At 51.3% G+C, this 7,261-nt stretch overlaps 2 long non-coding RNA genes across 2 annotated transcripts; both read right to left on the reverse strand.

Annotated features, from left to right (window-relative positions):
* Positions 1-562: 562 nt before the first annotated feature.
* Positions 563-1,216, reverse strand: LOC142361482 (uncharacterized). The gene is made up of 5 exons (XR_012764133.1): positions 1,162-1,216; positions 1,020-1,070; positions 865-920; positions 739-779; positions 563-655 (listed from the first exon to the last, which is right to left on the reverse strand). It is a non-coding gene; the product is annotated as an uncharacterized LOC142361482 (long non-coding RNA).
* A 2,658-nt stretch (positions 1,217-3,874) lies between these two features.
* Positions 3,875-6,355, reverse strand: LOC142361483 (uncharacterized). The gene is made up of 9 exons (XR_012764134.1): positions 6,305-6,355; positions 6,192-6,209; positions 4,882-4,944; positions 4,738-4,790; positions 4,596-4,646; positions 4,441-4,496; positions 4,315-4,355; positions 4,133-4,231; positions 3,875-4,054 (listed from the first exon to the last, which is right to left on the reverse strand). It is a non-coding gene; the product is annotated as an uncharacterized LOC142361483 (long non-coding RNA).
* Positions 6,356-7,261: the final 906 nt, after the last annotated feature.

The raw sequence follows: 7,261 nt of genomic DNA on the forward strand, positions 1-7,261 counted from the left end.
CTGATCCACGCTTTACGCTTGTAAGGCAAGAAGAGAAGACCTGAATTGGCACTATGCCAATGAGTACACGCATTCGAGACCCCAGGTATGGCACGGAGGCACATGATGAGCTTTGTGAGTGCAAAGAGAAACAAGGATATCGAGACCAGAGGAAGGTCTGCGACACAAGACACACCACAACAACAACATAGCACTGACCACACAGGCTGGAACTGCCCTGCCCATGCTAGTCCTAGGATGCAGGGGAACTCGGTCCCTTTCTGTGCCCAGAGAGGCCCGCTCCTGCGCAGCCCTCTCCCCTGCACTAATGTTACAAGCCCTGTCCGCAATGCCCAACTGTGGTCCCCTCCCTCCAAACCCTTCCCAGCCCCAGTCCCTCGACTTAGCTTTTGGAGGGCCGGGAGTCTGAATCCATCCTCGACAACAAGCATGTTGGCTAACTGGGATGCTCCTGCAGTCAACAGGTCTGATTTGTCATCTGGAAAAGAGGAAAAGATGAGGACATCACAGACCACACATGGTGCTGACAGTAAGCATCACACTGGCCAAGACCAACCTCTTCCACAACAATCCCCTCCTCAGAAGCACCAGGATGCTCTGCTGCTCACTTGTTCTTTCCGGAGTCGGACACTGCAGCCATAATCGCCTCTGCAACCTAAGATGCCAAGACACACAAAATGATCATTGCACCCGTGAGAAGTCACCTGCCCTACGCTCCTCGCTGCCACCCCGACTCACCTCAAGAGCTTATCCAATGCCAAAGGCGGCCCGCACGGCCCCTGCAAAACCAAGACAGAGACATGTCACTGAGTTGCTGCACAGTACTTTGCTCTTACACACTGACCCGGTCCACAACCACCTCACCTTCTCGGACCTCTTGTCAGCATGCTGCTTTGCCCCTTCAGGACTATGTGTGGCACCTACAAAAAGAAAACAGAAGACACATGCTGAGATACCGCCCAAAACTGCCACCTGCCACACCGGTTCCCACCTCCTGCTCCTTTACCTTGGCTGCTCACCTGTATTGCCCCTGACATTTACATGTTGCCATGCTGAGGCTCAGGTACCACCTGGGAAACACAAAGAGGGATGATGGTAATTTCACCAACAACAGCACTCCAGAAAAATAACTGCTACTCCAGCCTACTACTCATTGCTCACCTTGCCTGAGTCACCCCTGGTGCCGATATCATGCTTCACTCGTTGCTTTGCACCTACAATATTGAAAAAAAACAAACCACCAACTGTAAGGCAGTCGTATAGCTACTAATCATGTCTTCCCTTCAACACCATGTGCCAACCCACCTCCTAACGACGCTCTGCTCGGCGCCTGCATTGGTCTTTGGTGCCCATCTTGTTCCCTGGCACCTGAAATAAGTATTGAACAAGTCACCCATATGCTGCTTAAGTCATTAACAATTCCAGACGTATTGATTTGATTTTGGAATAGCGCCCAGAGTCCAAAATACAGCCTGCCATTACATAAAGGAATAAAGGGCCAAACTTAAAGGCCCCCCATGCATAAGCCTTACCACCGTCAACATTCAATCTGCTTTGCTGCTGATGATCGCCCCTCCCACATGACTCCCATCACCTCTGTAAAACACTGTTGAAATGACAGTCCACACCGTCTGCCAACGGCCGGTCCATCTGAGCTCACTTCCCAGTTTCTGCCTAAACAGTCTAGGCCTGTCAACCTATTAACCACAGCCTCTTATCGCTATGACACCTACCCCTGACTATGCTACTGGGCAGGGCAGCTCCAAGCCAAAACACACACACAGGCACAGACCAACATTACACACAACACCACAAACAATTGGATTCAAAGAAGAGAGAAAACTCTCTGCAAGAACAATGACTGGCGGACGAGAGAAGCTGTCGGACAAGGAGACCGACATGGCCGCAACAGCCGAGAATGAGGAGCCTCCGTGGCAGCCCCAGAGAAACAGTAGAACCAAATGGTCCCTTACAAGGAGTTGCGGTCAAAATGGAGATGACGGATGTGTAATAAACCTGTCTTCAAGACCTAAAAGCATAAGGATTCCAGGAAAAACTCCCACAGTCCATGACAATGGACCGGTAGAGAGAAGAGCTGCTGACACAGCCTGGAACAACACCGCCAAAGAGAACTGACCAGAAGTTTTCAAGACACAAGACTGATCCATGCTTTACATTTGTAAGCCAAGAAGAGAACCTCCCAGTTGGCACTATCCAATAGGTACAGGCATTTGAGGCCTAGAAATGGCATCCAAGGCACCTGATGAGTTTCTTGAGTGCAAACAGAAACAAGGGCATCAGGAACACAGGAAGGTCTATGACACAGAAGACACCACAAAAACAACGTAGCACCACAGACACAGGCTGGAACTGCCCTGCCCATACTAGTCCAAGGATGAAGGGAACCCCCTTCGCTTTACATGCCTAGACAGGCCCGCTCCTGCACAGCTCTCCCCTACGCTAACTTTATAAGCCCAGCCCACAATGCACAACCGTGTTCCTCTCCCTCCACATTCTTCCAGCCCCAGTCCCTCGACTTAGCTTTTGGAGGGTCAGCGGTCTGAATCCATCCTCAACAAAAAAGCACATTGGCTAACTGGGAAGCTCCTGCACTCGCCTGGTTCCATTTTGTCATCTGAAAAGGAAAAAAGCCAGAAACAGTGCTGACAGGAAGCATCACACTGGCCAACGCCAACCCCCTCCTCAGAAGCACCCGGGTGCTCTGCTCACCTGCTCGTTCCAGAGTCGGACGCTTTACCATCATCACTTCCGCTGCAACAGATACCAAGAGACACAAAATTACTATTATGCCCGTGAGAAGTCACGCGCTCGACCCTCCTCCTCGCTGCCATACCAGCTCACCTCAAACAGTTGTCCAATGCCAAAGGCGGCCGGCACAGCCCCTGCAAAACCAAGAGAGACACCCCTCACTGAGCTGCTGCACAATAATTTGCTCTCACACACTGACCCGGCACGCAACTACCTCACCTTCTCAGACCTCTTGTCAGCATGCTGCTTCGCCCCTCTGAGGATATGTGCGGCACCTGCAATAAAATCAAAGCAAACAGCGCATGCTGAGATACTGCCCAAAAACAAAGCTTGCCTGCATCAATCCCAACCTTCTGCTCCTTTATTTGGCTGCTCACCCACTCTGCCCCTGCCATTTACGGATTCCCTGGTTGCCCTGGGCAGAGCAGTTCCAAGGCAAGCACACACAGGCACAGACCAACATTACACACAACACCAAAAACAATGGGAATCAAGAGACAAAACTCCTCCACAAGAACAATGACTCCCTGACGGGAGACGCTGTTGGACAAGGAGACCGACAGGGCCGCATTGGCCCAGAGCGAGGAGGCTCCACGGCAGCCCCAGAAAACCGGATTAGAACACAATGGTCCGTTACAAGAAGTTACGGTCAAAATGGAGACGATGGATGTGCAAGAAGCCCGGCTTCAAGACCTAAGAGCATAAGGATGCAGGGAAGAAGTCCCACAGTCCATAAAAATGGACCGGAAGAGAGAAGAGCTGCTGCTGACACAGCCTGGAACGATGCCGCAGCAGAAAGATGCTAGACTGATCCACGCTTTACGCTTGTAAGGCAAGAAGAGAAGACCTGAATTGGCACTATGCCAATGAGTACACGCATTCGAGACCCCAGGTATGGCACGGAGGCACATGATGAGCTTTGTGAGTGCAAAGAGAAACAAGGATATCGAGACCAGAGGAAGGTCTGCGACACAAGACACACCACAACAACAACATAGCACTGACCACACAGGCTGGAACTGCCCTGCCCATGCTAGTCCTAGGATGCAGGGGAACTCGGTCCCTTTCTGTGCCCAGACAGGCCCGCTCCTGCGCAGCCCTCTCCCCTGCACTAATGTTACAAGCCCTGTCCGCAATGCCCAACTGTGGTCCCCTCCCTCCAAACCCTTCCCAGCCCCAGTCCCTCGACTTAGCTTTTGGAGGGCCGGGAGTCTGAATCCATCCTCGACAACAAGCATGTTGGCTAACTGGGATGCTCCTGCAGTCAACAGGTCTGCTTCGTCATCTGAAAAAGAGGAAAAGATGAGGACATCACAGACCACACATGGTGCTGACAGTAAGCATCACACTGGCCAAGACCAACCTCTTCCACAACAATCCCCTCCTCAGAAGCACCAGGATGCTCTGCTGCTCACTTGTTCTTTCCGGAGTCGGACACTGCAGCCATAATCGCCTCTGCAACCTAAGATGCCAAGACACACAAAATGATCATTGCACCCGTGAGAAGTCACCTGCCCTACGCTCCTCGCTGCCACCCCGACTCACCTCAAGAGCTTATCCAATGCCAAAGGCGGCCCGCACGGCCCCTGCAAAACCAAGACAGAGACATGTCACTGAGTTGCTGCACAGTACTTTGCTCTTACACACTGACCCGGTCCACAACCACCTCACCTTCTCGGACCTCTTGTCAGCATGCTGCTTTGCCCCTTCAGGACTATGTGTGGCACCTACAAAAAGAAAACAGAAGACACATGCTGAGATACCGCCCAAAACTGCCACCTGCCACACCGGTTCCCACCTCCTGCTCCTTTACCTTGGCTGCTCACCTGTATTGCCCCTGACATTTACATGTTGCCATGCTGAGGCTCAGGTACCACCTGGGAAACACAAAGAGGGATGATGGTAATTTCACCAACAACAGCACTCCAGAAAAATAACTGCTACTTCAGCCTACTACTCATTGCTCACCTTGCCTGAGTCACCCCTGGTGCCGATATCATGCTTCACTCGTTGCTTTGCACCTACAATACTGGAAAAAAACACCACACCAACTGTAAGGCAGTCCTATAGCCACTGATCATGTCTTCCCTTCAACACCATGTGCCAACCCACCTCCTAACGACGCTCTGCTCGGCGCCTGCATTGGTCTTTGGTGCCCTTCTTGTTCCCTGGCACCTGAAATAAGTATTGAACAAGTCACCCATATGCTGCTAAAGACATTAACAATTCCAGATGTATTGATTCCATTTTCTAATAGCGCCTAGAGTCCAAAATACAGCCTGCCATTACATAAAGGAATAAAGGGCCAAACTTAAAGGCCCCCCCATGCATAAGCCTTACCACCGTCAACATTCAATCTGCTTTGCTGCTGATGATCAGCCCCTCCCACAAGACTCCCATCACCTCTGTAAAACACTGTTGAAATGACAGTCCACACCGTCTGCCGACGGCCGCTCCGTCTGAGCTCACTTCCCAGCCTCTGCCTAAACAGTCTAGGCCTGTCAACCTATTAACCACAGCCTCTTATCGCTATGACACCTACCCCTGACTATGCCACTGGGCAGGGCAGCTCCAAGCCAAACGCACACAGGCACAGACCAACATTACACACAACACCACAAACAATTGGATTCAAAGAAGAGAGAAAACTCTCTGCAAGAACAATGACTGGCGGACGAGAGAAGCTGTCGGACAAGGAGACCGACATGGCCGCAACAGCCGAGAATGAGGAGCCTCCGTGGCAGCCCCAGAGAAACAGTCAAGCCAAATGGTCCCTTACAAGGAGTTGCGGTCAAAATGGAGATGACGGATGTGTAATAAACCTGTCTTCAAGACCTAAAAGCATAAGGATTCCAGGAAAAACTCCCACAGTCCATGACAATGGACCGGTAGAGAGAAGAGCTGCTGACACAGCCTGGAACAACACCGCCAAAGAGAACTGACCAGAAGTTTTCAAGACACAAGACTGATCCATGCTTTACATTTGTAAGCCAAGAAAAGAACCTCCCAGTTGGCACTATCCAATAGGTACAGGCATTTGAGGCCCTAGAAATGGCATCCAAGGCACCTGATGAGCTTCTTGAGTGCAAAGAGCAACAAGGACATCCAGAACAGATGAAGGTCTACAACAGAGAAGACACCACAGAAACAATATAGCACCACAGACACAGGCTGGAACTGCCCTGCCCATACTAGTCCAAGGATGAAGGGAAACCCCTTCACTTTACACGCCTAGAGAGGCCTGCTCCTGCACAGCTCTCCCCTACTCTAACTTTACAAGCCCTGCCCACAATGCACAACCGTGTTCCTCTCCCTCCAAACTCTTCCAGCCCCAGTCCCTCGACTTAGCTTTTGGAGGGTCAGAGGTCTAAATCCATCCTCAACAAAAGCACGTTGGCTAACTGGGAAGCTCCTGCACTCGCCTGGTTCCATTTTGTCATCTGAAAAGGAAAAAAGCCAGAAACAGTGCTGACAGGAAGCATCACACTGGCCAACGCCAACCCCCTCCTCAGAAGCACCCGGGTGTTCTGCTCACCTGCTCGTTCCAGAGTCGGACGCTTTACCATCATCACTTCTGCTGCAACAGATATCAAGAGACACAAAATTACTATTATGCCCGTGAGAAGTCACGCGCTCGACCCTCCTCCTCGCTGCCATACCAGCTCACCTCAAACAGTTGTCCAATGCCAAAGGCGGCCGGCACAGCCCCTGCAAAACCAAGAGAGACACCCCTCACTGAGCTGCTGCACAATAATTTGCTCTCACACACTGACCCGGCACGCAACTACCTCACCTTCTCAGACCTCTTGTCAGCATGCTGCTTCGCCCCTCTGAGGATATGTACGGCACCTGCAATAAAATCAAAGCAAACAGCGCATGCTGAGATACTGCCCAAAAACAAAGCTTGCCTGCATCAATTCCAATCTCCTGCTCCTTTATTTGGCTGCTCACCCACTCTGCCCCTGCCATTTACGGATTCCCTGGTTGCCCTGGGCAGAGCAGTTCCAAGGCAAGCACACACAGGCACAGACCAACATTACACACAATACCAAAAACAATAGGATTCAAGAAGAGAGAAAACTCTCTGAAAGAACAATGACTCCCTGACGGGAGACGCTGTTGGACAAGGACATCGACAGGGCCGCAATGGCCCAGAGCGAGGAGGCTCCACAGCAGCCTCAGAAAAACAGGAGAGCCCAATGGTCCCTTACAAGAAGTTACGGTCAAAATGGAGACAATGGATGTGCAAGAAGCCCTTCTTCAAGACCTAAGATGGTAAGGATGCAGGGAAGAAGTCCCACAGTCCATGACAATGGACCGGTAGAGAGAAGACCTGCTGACACAGCCTGGAACACCGCAAAAGAGAACCGACTAAAAACTTCCGAGGCGTGAGATCAATCCATGCTTTACACTTCTAAGGCAAGAAGAGACACGCCCAATTGGCACTGTGCCCATGAGTATGGGCATTCAAAACCCCAGCGGTGGTGCCTGA

This window comes from Opisthocomus hoazin, chromosome 5, assembly GCF_030867145.1.
Source record: "Opisthocomus hoazin isolate bOpiHoa1 chromosome 5, bOpiHoa1.hap1, whole genome shotgun sequence".
NCBI classification, from domain to species: Eukaryota; Metazoa; Chordata; class Aves; order Opisthocomiformes; family Opisthocomidae; genus Opisthocomus; species Opisthocomus hoazin.